At 38.4% G+C, this 13,150-nt stretch overlaps 1 protein-coding gene across 1 annotated transcript in view; it reads left to right on the top strand.

Moving 5' to 3' along the window:
• The first annotated feature begins 772 nt into the window (after nucleotides 1-772).
• CYSLTR1 (cysteinyl leukotriene receptor 1) overlaps nucleotides 773-13,150 on the top strand; it is a 71,070-nt gene continuing 58,692 nt past the window's right edge. Inside the window, exon 1 of the mRNA XM_007534341.2 lies at nucleotides 773-992. The gene's annotated coding sequence lies outside the window, so the exon portion shown is untranslated. The remainder of the gene's footprint in view (nucleotides 993-13,150) is intronic.

Consider the following 13,150-nt stretch of genomic DNA (forward strand, 5'->3'; position numbering starts at 1 on the left):
TAGCATACATCAGAATGATTCCACTGTCAGGAAGCCAGACAGAGGACCCTACAGTTACAACATCAGTGCCAAGCCATAGGACTCAGTATTTAGCTGGGACTTCTAAAATTTTTGAGATAGTATGGTACTACTGACAAGTCCATTCATTCCAGACCATCTTCAGTGAAACAGATGTAAAAAAAAATAATTAATCCAATTTGGGGTAAAGAAATGTATTGTGGGATTTCAGGAAACCAAGTTCAAACTAAAATTTATCTTCCAGGATGTATGGTACCAGAAAGGAAAGCTGTTTTTCTAAAGCACATAAAGCTACAGATGTAATAAAAGAAAGAGAGAAAGAAACGTGAAATTCATCTTGTGGGGGAGATAGCATTTATCTTGCCTAAGATCAAATTTCACTTAATGTCAGTTACTTCAGTATATACTTGTATTATCTTTCTCCACCTACAAATGCTCTAAGCACCACCAAAGTCAGAAAACTTGAGATAGAACTAAGATGAGCAGAGTATGTATAACTTTCTACTTCTTGTCTTGAAGCAGCTATATAAATTCCTGAGGATCTTGTTGCTATAGTTAGAGATAAAGTTTATTTATATACACAACAGTCTGATTTGCGACTCTCCAGTTTCTATTTTTCCTCCATTCCTTTGATACCCCTCCCCCACTTTGTACTAACAAAGCTTTAAACAGTTTTGAGGACTAATCTGAAAGAGGAAGAGGATTCTGTACACAGTGACTAGCGTATGTTCTGTCCTCTCTCCCCTTAAAAGTAGCAGCAAAATAACTTTTTAAGGAAATGTGTCTAGAGAGCAGACACTCTGTGAATGGAGTTTGATTTCAAGACCCTAAAGGGTATTCATATTTACTTCAAGGAACACCAATGAAGGCTACTCTGTAGAGGACAAATAAATTTGACTTATTGAAGGCCTAAAGAGCTTGTTTCTGAGAGGAAATTCAAAATGACGGTAAACTACCAATCTTGAAGCTAGCAGGTAAGGCAATTCAATATTTCAATGCTAGAATGAAAACTTTAATAGTTCTTCTTACTGCAGCTTTTAGCAAATTCTTGCTAATTTTGACATAACTAATCTGCATTCCCTGCTTTAAATTAGATAGCTAATGTGATTGTTTTTCTTTTTTACTTGATGGAGTGTTTAACAATCTAACACCTCTGTACTTGTTAGGGGCCCAAAGGGACAAAGTATAAAATGCACACTATAAACCTCCATCATGTTCTAAAATCCTAATTTACAACTCAGTGAAGTTTGTTGAAGGTTAAACAGTAAATAGCTGATATTTTTATAAGGTACTTTCACCTTTATTGTCCCATTTGAATCCTCTCAGCATCCTTCCAAGTACAGGTGAACAAGAAATTGTCTGGAAACATACAACTAGAAATTGACCAGTGATGACTAGAGGTGTAAACAGAAAGTTCTAACATCTTTAATGAATAAGGAAATTGCATGATACGTAACTTAGATATGTGTAACATAGACCAGGCTTACACGGAAGGAGCAATTCATACATTTTAATCAAAATCTTTTTCCAAGAGGTTTTCTTTTTCATTTAGTAGCAAAGAAGCTATTTCCACAGGTAAACAAATGGATTAATTCCATTTCTAGTTAACTTAATAAAACCTTGAATTCAGTGGTTTCTATCTTCCAATGTTCCAATTTTTCTGAAACCCAGAAAGAGACTATGACACTATACAATCACCAGGTGATTATTCAAAGACAAATGTAACTAAACCTGAGACTGGGTTTGCATTGTATTTCAAATATTTCATTAATATTTGTTTCTAGATATTTTTAAATTTCTGGTGTCTATTGTAACAACATTAAATTTGTGGTATTGCAAACATTCAAAAACTGTTCCCATTTTATTATTGCCAGATTAATACAGCAAGAGTCTGTGTTTACTTCTATTACTATATTGACATCCATACTCTTAACAAAAACTGACCTCTAAGTTTCTGTGATATTTAAGTGACTACATTAGCTAATCAGTTCCTGCAAATAAAATGAATCAACCTGGCATCCAGTGAATCTAAAAATAACTAAATATGTCAAAGAAAGTTTGTAGGTTGAGTCCAATCTCAGTCTAATATTTCAGTGTTTTACTAGCCTAAGAATGATCATTTCATTTTTCTGCTACATTTTTTCCTCTTACCTTTAATAAAAATATTTAAGTGGGAATTGTGTGGAATTGTACCCCTCTTATTCTATGGTCATGTTAAGATTTCCATTTTATAAATAAAAATATTTAAATTGCCTTTTTAATCATAAAATATTTAACTAAATACTTTTTATAACTGGAATAAACAGGTAAAGCACCCATGTCATCTTAATTTTTTAATAATTATTTTTGGGAGCTTAGATATGTTAAATAGGCAGGTGGTAAACATATTATTATTAGAAGTTATTTTCAGGGCCGGGAAGTGGTGCACCGGCCTAAGTGCACATGCTACAATGCACAAGGACCTGGGTTCAAACTTCCAGTCCACACTTATGGAGTGGAGGTGTGGAAGCTTCTTAAGTGGTGAAGCCGTACCACAGATGTCTCTTTATCTCTCCTTTTCTATATCCTCCTTTGTTCTAGTTTCTGTCTGTCTCTTTCCCAAAAATAAAATAGTAAAGAAGAGATTATTTTCAACTAAAATGATTTTAAGTGTTCAAGAGCTATATATCTTGGATAAGAATGAGATTCTGGGAGTCGGGTGGTAGCCCAACAGCTTAAGCACACGTGGCACAAAGTGCAAGGACCGGCCTAAGGATCCCTGTTTGAGCCCTTGGCTCTCCACCTGCAGGGGAGTCGCTTCACAAGCGGTGAAGCAGGTCTGCGGGTGTCTATCTTTCTCCCCCCCCACCGTCTTCCCCTCCTCTCTCCATTTCTCTCTGTCCTATCCAACAAAAACAATAACTACAATAAAACAAGAGCAACAAAAAGGAATAAATAATTTTTTTTTAATTTTAAAAATGAGATTCTTCCCTGGTATAGAAAATTAGTACCGCTGGGGATTAAAAGGATAACATAAATCATTCAAGTCCAACACTGAAAATTTGATCTAACTGTCACCATAATTCTCACAGTCGTTGACACAGTTTATTTGTTTCTGTTTTTTTTTGTGTGTGTGTGTGTGTGTGTATGGTCATGTATTACAGTTCTCTAGATTCCACATATGAGTGAAATCATCCAGCAGTTGTTATTCACATCGTTATTTCACTAAGCATAGTCACCTCTAGTTCCATCTACTTTGTCTCAAAAGATTCAATGTCACTTTATTTTTTACTGCAGAGTAGTATTCCACAGATTATAAATTCCATAACTTCTTTAACCTGTCATCTGTCATTGGGTATTTATGCTGCTTCCAGTCTTTAACTCTAGTAAATAATATGGCTATGAATATAAAGGTGCATATGTCTTTTATTGTTTCCATATCCTTTGAATAAATACTTAAGAGTGGTATTGCTGGATCATAAGGTAGGCTTTTTTTTTTAACTTATTTAAGGACTCTCCATGCAGTCTTCAAAAGGGGCTGCATAAGTTTGCATTCCCACAAGCATTTTAAGAGAGTAGTCCTTACTCCACAGGCTTGCCAATACTTGTTGTTTCCTGCTTTGTTGATGTAGGCCGTTCTCACAGCTGTGAAGTAGAATCTCAGCATGGTTTTTGTTTGCATTTCTCTAATAATAAGTGAAGTAGAGCATGTCTTCATAAGTCTGTGATATATATCTTCTTTAGAAAACTGCCTATTCAGTTCTTTTGCCCACTTTTTTTTTTACTGGGTTATTAGTTTTTTCTTTCCTTTTGTTGGGCTGTTCTTTAGTGATCTTTGATACCAGTCGTCTGATGTGTAAATATCTTCTCCAAGTTATGGACTTGTCTGGTTATCCGTGTATAGTTTGCTTTCAATGTGCAGAAACTTTTTAGTTTTAAAAAGTCCCATTTTATTTATTCTTGTTTTCATTTCACATGCCCATGGACTCAACTCCAAATATGTTTTTGATCTTAAGTTCCTACAATATTTCACTGAAACTTTCTTCTATATATTTTATACTTTCTGATATAATATACAGATCTTGGATTCACTTTTATCTCATTTTAGTGCATGGTGTTAGATGATGATCTAGGTTTATTTGTCTTTTTTTCTATATGGTATATGTATTATCATAATAAAAATAATTTAAAAACAAGAGTGCAATATTATTATACCTGTTGCCTCATCAATGCTCTAAAAGAAAACGAATTCCAACAAAGAAACTAATTCCAACTTTCTGCCAGATTTAGACCTTCAATCTTTCCTTTTTAATTGTTTTATTTTTTATTAGTGATTTAATAATGATTGACAAGACTGTGCTATAAGAGGGGTACAGTTCTATACAATTTCCACCAGTAGATTTCCATATCACTCCCCTCCATTGGAACCTTCCATATTACTTTTTTATAATTTTTATTTATAAAATGGAAACACCAGCAAAATCATAGGATAAGAGGGGTACAATTCCACACAATTCCCACCACAAGAACTCCATATTAAAACCTCTCCCTTTATAGCTTTACTGTTCTTTAACTCTCTGGGAGTATAGACTCAGAGTCATTATGGGGTGCAGAAAATGGAAGGTCTGGCTTCTGTAATTGCTTCTCCACTGAACATGGGCATTGGCAGGTCAAACCTGTCTCTTTCTCTCCCTAGTGAGGCAGAGCTCTGGGGAAGCAGGGCTCCAGGACACATTAGTGGGATCATCTGCCCAGGGAAGTCTAGTTGGCATCATGGTATCATCTGGAACCTGGTGGCTGAAAAAGAGTTAAGATATAAAGCAGAAAAAATTGTTGACTGATCAAAAACCTAAAGGCTGGAATTGTTCAGATGATTTGGGGTCTCCGTTTTGGAAAAAGCTAATGGGACTATTTTAGGTATATTCCAAGGGACCCATGACTTTCCCTATTCTTTATCCCTCTGGGAATATGATCCAAAGATCTTTATGGGGAGAAGAAGGTGAAAGGTCTGGCTGCTGTAACTGCTACTCCACAGGACATGGGCTTTGACAGGTAGATCCATACCCCCATCTTGTTTCTATATTTCCCTAGTAGGGTAGGGCTCTGGAAAGGTAGGGTTCCAGGACACACTGTTGAGGTCGTCTGCCTCACCATCTATCCCCAACACCATCCCACCCAAGCTTTTAACTTTGGTGCAATACTCCAAACTCAGTCAAATTCTGCTTTGCTTTTCACTTTCTTTTTTATTATTATTCTCTTTATTTATTAGACATCCAGAAATTGAGAGGAGAGGGAGAGATAGAGAGGGAAACAGACAGACACCTGTGGCTCTGCTTCACCACTTGCAAAGCTTTCCTCCTGCAGGTGGTGGCGGGGGACGATAACCCAGGTCCTTGTGCATTTTAACCTGTGCGCTCAACCAGGTGAACCACCACCTGGCCCCTGCTTTTCAATTTCTGTTCTTCTTTCTCAACATTTGTTTATGAGCGGTATCATCCCATACTCATCTTTCTTTTTCTGGCTTCTCTTACTTACCATAATTCTTTCTAGCTTCATCCAAGATGGATCAAAGAAGGTAGATTCATTATTCTTAATAGCTGAGTTGCATGACATTGTGTATATATACCAAAACTTTCTCAGCCACTCATCTGTTGCTAGACACCTGAGCTGTTTCCATTTTTTGGCTATTATGAACTGTGCTGCTATAAACATAGGTGTACACATATATTTTCGGATGGGTGTGTTTGGTTCCTTGAGATATATCCCTAGGAGAAGAAATACTAGGAAGGTACATTTCTAGCTTTGTGAGGGTTCTCCAGACGGGTCTCCATAGGGTTTGGACCAATTTACATTCCCACCAGCAGTGCAGGAGGGATCCTTTGTCCCCAAAACCTCTCCAGCATTTGTTTTCGCGGTCGTTTCTGATGTATGACATTCTCACAGGGGTGAAGTAGTCTTTCTTTGCATTTATCTGACAATCAGTGACCTGGAGCAATTTTTCATATCTGTTGGCCTTTTGTATTTCTTCTATAGTGAATATTATGTTCTCTTTTTACTTTTAAGTTGGGTCATTTGCTTTCTGTTGCTAAATTTAGTGATCTCTTTATATATATTTTTTTCTTGTCTGATGTATGGCATGTAAAGATTTTCTAGCATTCTGTGAGGAGTCTCTTTCTTTGGGTGATGGTTTCTTTTGCTTTGCAGAAGCTTTTCAATTTGATATATTCCCACTGGTTTATTTTTTTATTTAGCCTTTCTTGCATTTGGGTCTGTATCATCAGAGATTCTCTTGAGATTTAGATAGGAAAGAGTTCCAACAATATTTTCCTCTAAGCATTTGATACTTTCTGTTGTAACATCCACGTCCTTGATCCATTTGGAGTTTACTTTTCTTTCTGGTGAGGTAAAGTGGTTCAGCACCATTTATTGAAGAGTACTTTCTTTCTCCATTTGATAGCTTAGGGTCCCTTATCAAAAATTAGATATCTATAGGTTTGAAGGGTTATTTATAGGCTTTCAGTTCTGTTCCACTGATTTGTGTATTTATTTCTGTTCCAGTATCAGACAATTTTTATTACAGTGGCCTTATAATATAGTTTGAGATTTGCTAGTGTGATGCCTCCATTTCTGTTATTTTTCTGAAGATTGTTTTGGTGATTCTAGGTGTTTTCTGGTTCTAGATAAATGATTGTAATTTTTGTTTTAATTTCTAAAAGAAAATTGGTGGGGCCCCAATGGGTATTGAGTTAAATTTGCACATGGCTCTAGGTAGAATATTCATTTTTTAGAGGGCAGGGAGTTAAGTTTATTTTGCAATAACGGGCTACAGGTCTATTCCTACCAGACCTGCACAAGCTTGTCCAACAGCAGACAGCATTTATCAGTATCAAACTGGGTGCGGCACAAGCTGATTGGTTAGAAACAAAGTTCATCAAGTTGCTGACTGTCAGGAAATTGTGAGGATGTGGTTGAGCTTGGCAGGGTTTGAACCTGAGGGGTGCATCTATCCTGTTAGTCTCTCTCTCTACTGAGAGATTGAACAAGGAGAGACAATAGTACCCCCAAAGGTGTGCCTCATCCTATCAGACTCCCTGTCTCACAAAGCACCCTGCATTTCTGATGCTATGTCCATTAGATAAAAAGAAAGAGGAGTGTCGGCATTAAACCAATTCTCCCCTGCTCTATCCTGCATTGCTGATGCTATGGGTTGTTTACATAATCATTGTTTTGCCTGAAGGATCTCCACCCATCCCATTGATCTATCTTCTTTCTACCTCGAGACCTGCCCTGCCTGCAGGGTAACATTAATCCCACCAGTTAAAACCCTCGCAACAGTTGCTAAGGAAGCTTCTACCTTCCCAGCATGCTTTTGCCTTTCTCCACCCCCTTTCCTAACCATTTCCGTGACTTGCCACTTCTGGTTTTATCCGATAAAAGCATTGGCTCTCTGATCAATATATCCTTTTGCATTACCTCACACCATGTGTTTGGTTCCTGAGTCATCTATCTCCTGCGTCCCTGAATGAGTAGCAGCCCAGGCTGGCTCCAGTCGAGTTCTCTCCAACCCAGAGAGTACAAGCCCAGGAAAAAGCACCCCCTTGCTAGCCCAGCAGCTGACAATAAGGGTGAGAGCAGGTTGGCTACCATCACAGCCCGCCACTGGGATGCTGGAATGTAGAAGTGGGCATCCACCAGGAGCCTATAGATTTTTCATTTCATCCCTCCTCTTCTTGTACCCAGGAAATCTTTCCTGATGTTTTGGATTACCTCAGTTTACATTCTCCCTGTACCAGCTGTAACTTAACTGTTTCTAGGCTCTCAGTTACAAACTTTACTGACAGGCTGACGGGCTTTCATGAGGAGATAGGGAAACCATACCCATTGCACCAGTTTATAAACTTCTAAGCTTGCTTCTGTTTTTGTTTTTTTCTGCCTCCAGAGTTATTACTGGGCTTGGAGCCTGCACTACAAATCCACTACTCCTGGAGGCCATTTTTCCCATTTTGTTGCTTTGTTGCACTTGTTGTAGTTGTTATTATTCTCATAGCTGTTGTTGGTGGATAGGACAGAAAGAAATCCAAAGAGGAGGGAAAGATGGAGATGGGAGAGAAAGATAGACACCTGCAGACCTACTTCACCACTTGCAAAGTGACCTCCCGCAGGTGGGGAGCCAGGGCTTTGAACCAGAATTCTTACTTTGGCCCTTGCACTTTGTGCCATGTGCGCTTAACCCACTGTGCTACTGCCCAGCTCCCACTTCAGTTTCTTTTCTTTTTTAATATTTATTTTTATATTTATTTATTCCCTTTTGTTGCCCTTGTTGTTTTATTGTTGTAGTTATTATTGTTGTTGTCGTTGTTGGATAGGACAGAGAGAAATGGAGAAAGGAGGGGAAGACAGAGAGGAGGAGAGAAAGATAAACACCTGCAGACCTGCTTCACCGCCTGTGAAGCGACTCCCCTGCAGGTGGGGAGCCGGGGTTCGAACCGGGATCCTTATGCCGGTCCTTGTGCTTTGCGCCACCTGCACTTAACCCGCTGCGCTACAGCCCGACTCCCCTTCAGTTTCTTTTCTAAGCCACACCCACATCTGTTAAAAACTTCTTTTTCTAATAACATGAGAAGCCCCTGTATCTGGGGAGGAAGTACTCTAGCATGTCACAGTACTGCCCATGTTCCCCAGGTTCTGCCTGTTTATTTTCTAGCCTCAAAATTAGGCATATGGACCAGAATTTCCCTGTTTAGGCATATGGACCAGAATTCTTTTTGGATGTTAAAGGATGGAGTCACACACTTCTGTAACTGCTTCCTGCTGACATGTGGGCAGTTGCCTGGTCGATCCATACTCCTAGACAAACTTATACTGTCCCTAATATTTGCTAATGGGCGGGGCTCTAGAGAGATGAGGTTTCTGGACACTTCGCCATGTAGTCATCTGTCCAGGGTGGTCAGGATGGGGGCCTGGCAGCATCTGGAACTTGATGTTGGTGATTTGGTAGGTTCCTAAAGTCGTTCTAGTCCTGTCTTGTTGCAGTCCCAGGTGGTCTCCTTTGATATTCCTAGTTGACCGGGGAGAATAGAGAGAATATTCATTTTGATAATGTTAATTCTTCCATTTCATGAGCATGAGGTATCTTTCCACTTCTTTGTATCATTTTCTATTTCCCTGAATAGATACTAATAGTTTTCTGTGTATGAGTTTTTCACTTCTTTGGCTAAGTTTATTCCTAGATATTTTATTGATTTTGTTGCTACAGTGAATAGGAGTGATATCTGGATATCTTCTTCTGACTTAGTATTTATGTAAATGAATGCCACTGACTTTTGTATGTTAATTTTGTAGCCTGACACCTTGCTATATTGCCTAATGATTTCCAGAAACTTTCTGCTGGATTTGTTAAATTTTTCTATGTATATCATCATATCATCAGCAAATAGTGAGAGTTTGATTTCTTCCCTTCCAATCTGTACTCCTCTGATTCTTTTCTCTTGCCTGATTGCTATGGTGAGTACTTTCAATACTATGTTGAAGAGCAATAATTATACTGGGCATCACTGTCTTGTCCCTGATCCAAATGAGAATGCTTTCAGCTTCTCCCCATTGAGTATGCTTTAAGTCTGCTGTATATGGACTCCACTATCTTGAGGAATTTTTTTATCTAGTACCATTTAATATCCATATTTTGGATCCATTTTTATCTCATTTTAATGTATGTTGTTAGATGATAATCTAGTTTTATTTTTCTACATGATACTTTTTAGTTGTTCCAGTACTATTTATTGAAGAGGCCTTCTTTTCCCCATTGGCTACCTTTTTGCCCTCTTTGTCATATACTCGATGACTATATATGTGTGTACTTATTGCTGGGCTCTCAATTCTGTTCCATTGATCCAAGTGTATATTTTTATTCTGGTACCAGTTTTAATTATTATTGCTTTATAATATAAATGGAAGTAGGAGATGGTGGTACCTCTATTATTTTTCTCAGAAGTGCTTTCACTTTCATTTTTTTCCACTCACAATTTTTTAGATAAGTTGTTTAATTTCATTGAAAAATGTCGTTGATATGTTGATAGGTATTGCATTAAAACTGTAAATTGCTTTTGGTAGGATAATTACTTTAATAATATTGATTATTTCAATCAAAGAAAAATGGATGCTATTCTATTTCTTTGTATTATTTTCTATTTCTTTTTACCAAGATCCTATATCTTTAACTATAAATATCTTTCAGCTCCTTTGTGAAATTCACTCTGAGGTGTTTTATTTGGGGGGTTGATTGTAAATGGAACTTAAGTTATTCCATTTTAACCCTCTTAAATGTGATTTACACTCATTACAGTATGTGACACAAAGTAAGGTAAAGATTGCTTTCTATCCTTAGGAAATTTACAATGCTGCTGCTCTCACAAGACTTTCAGAGCAAATAAACATTAAACTAAAGTGATGCTTTTAATGGCAAAGATGTTAGGGAAGAAAGAAGTAAACTGGAGTGAATAGAGAAAGCTAAACAGAGGAGACAAAATGAGATATACCTAAAAGAAAATCTAGGATATGGAAACAAACATGCTGAGAAGACTTTCCATAAGTGGTTAATATTGTTACTTGAATTCCATTTTAGTAGCAGAAATATCAGAAATATATTGTCAGGAGTTAGTTTTGTACCTGCAGGATAAACTTAGAACCTGGTTTGTCTAGGGTAGAAGGACTGAGTTCACAAGTAACAGAAAATAAAGTTGGATAGACAAAAACATAACCAGATTATTCAAAATTGCATTTCAAAGCATATCAGCAAATATTGAATAAGTTGAGGACATGGTAGAAAAAAATTAGTGTGTGAATCTGGTAGCATCTACATAGGTTTCTAACTACAATTAGAAAAAAAAACTGGAGTTGCAGATGTCATAAAAGTTTATGAGGGCCGGGCAGTGGCACACCTAGTTAAACACACATAGTACTAAGCACAAGGACCTGCAAAAGGATCTGTGTTTAAACCTTTACCCCCACACCTGCATGGGGAGAAGCTTCACAAGCAGAGAAGCACATCTGCAGGTGTCTTTCTCTCTCAATTTCTTCTCCCCTTTCTCTCACAATTTCTTTCTGTCCTTTCTAATAAAATGGCAAAAATGGATTTGTAGTGTCAGTACCAAGTCCCAGTGATAACCCTGAAGGCAATAATAATACTGATGATGATGATGATGAAGCTCAAGGCTAAAATGGAAATGGCATGCAGAGGAATGCAAAATACATTTAAAAGAACAAAGAGTAGGAGTCGGGCAGTAGCACAGCGGGTTAAGCACAGGTGGCACAAAGCACAAGGACTGGCATAAGGACCCCAGTTAGAGCTCCAGACTCTCCACCTGCAGGGGAGTTGCTTCACAGGTGGTGAAGCAGAACTGCAGGTGTCTTATCTTTCTCTCCTCCTCTCTGCTTTCCCCTCCTCTCTCCATTTCTCTCTGTTCTATCCAACAGCAATGACATCAATAACTACAACAATAAAAAAGGGAACATTGGGGGAAAAAAAGAACAAAGAGATGGAAGTTTTTGAGTGATCATATTACAGGCATAGAAGAGGGACAAGTTAATGCCATCTTTGAAATATTGAACTTATGATATCTTGGCAGAGGTGTTAATAATATTCATAGAAATAAATATTTTGGAGCTAGTAGTGGAAATGTAGGGGATGATGAGTTACATTTCTTTCCAATTAGTTTCATGCAATGGCAAGAATTCCAAGAAGCAGTGTATGATGGGTAGAAATTTGGATTGGAGTAGTGGATAAGAAATAGAGATTGAAGTTAAATTTGGAGTGGGTGATGGCCAAGTCACTAAGAATACCTGTGAGGCAGGGCTACAGAATAGTTGCAGTTGCTTCTCTCACCTCTCCCAGATCAACTAAGAATAACAAAGAAGATCCCCTGAGAACACAAGACAAGACTCAGAATACTCTGGGAACCCATAAAGTCATGGGGAAGTGCAAACACATGTGGCTCATGGACAGAGAGGGGCCTAAGGAGAGATTCCAGGGGCTGAAATCCTGTACCTACTCAGGAGGGACTAGTAACATTCCTGCAGTTTGCCAGTTAAGACACCACCTCTGGTCTGAATTTTATCAACAACTAAACTGCTGATGGGAGGAGAGGATCCCCTAAGGCTTACCAGATGTAACTGTGAGTCTCCATTGCTACTGTCCCTAGAGACTGGAGCAGCAGTGAGGAGGCCCTGTGCTGACATCAGAGGCAGAGACCTGAACGGGCAACTCAGGAGAAGACTTATACTCCCAGTGGTCTGAAAATGGGGCTGTATAATGGCAGCCTTTCCACATTGTTCTCCTAATGAATTTGGAGACATGTTGAATAATTGCCTCAGAACCCACAGAGTAAAACAAGATTTCTTTAGAAACTCACAGGGGTAAGGACTACTGCCCTTCTTGGTTCTGACTGCTGTCAGAGAAGCTGAATTGGGCATGGGGCTTTGGACCCTTGGGGTGTGGGAATCTTGTTGCATAACCACTGTGCTATCTTTCTCTCTTTTCTTTTCCTCTGGTTAGGAGTGAGTAATTAAGCTTTAAAAAAAAATCTACTTATAGTTAAAAAGCCCGCAGGCTCCCATACCCTACAGAGAAGATAAAAAACAAAAGAGGGTTTAACAGCCACAGTGCTTCACCTCAAGGATGGAGAGAATATTGAAACAACAGTTTCCATACCAGCAAACTCTTTAAGTAATTTACTTAGACACAAGTCAATCCAGGCAAGTGTGATTAGTGGATTGAATAGTATTGACAGAGGGACCTCATAACATATCATATACAATGGTTAAACCAAGAAGAAACATTGGAAAAAGGAAACAGGACAAAAGCCCATATAACCACCATCCACCCACCCCCCGCCAAAGATAGAAGCACATTAGAACAAGGACAACATCCAACCACTAATTGAGGCATTAGTCACAGGAGTGAGGAAAGCTTTTGAAAGTAATAGCATCAGAAATGCAGAAACAGCACATAAGACACTGAAAGAAAACACTATCTCGAGGTAATTAGAGAGCTGAAAGCTGAAATAGCTGAGCTAAGAGCACAACTAGCTGAATCTTCTTCTAGCGTTTGCCCTTCTTCCGTAGCCAGTCAACAGCTTGTTGCTGGCTTTGAAAGTGA

This window comes from Erinaceus europaeus, chromosome X, assembly GCF_950295315.1.
Source record: "Erinaceus europaeus chromosome X, mEriEur2.1, whole genome shotgun sequence".
Taxonomy (NCBI): Eukaryota; Metazoa; Chordata; class Mammalia; order Eulipotyphla; family Erinaceidae; genus Erinaceus; species Erinaceus europaeus.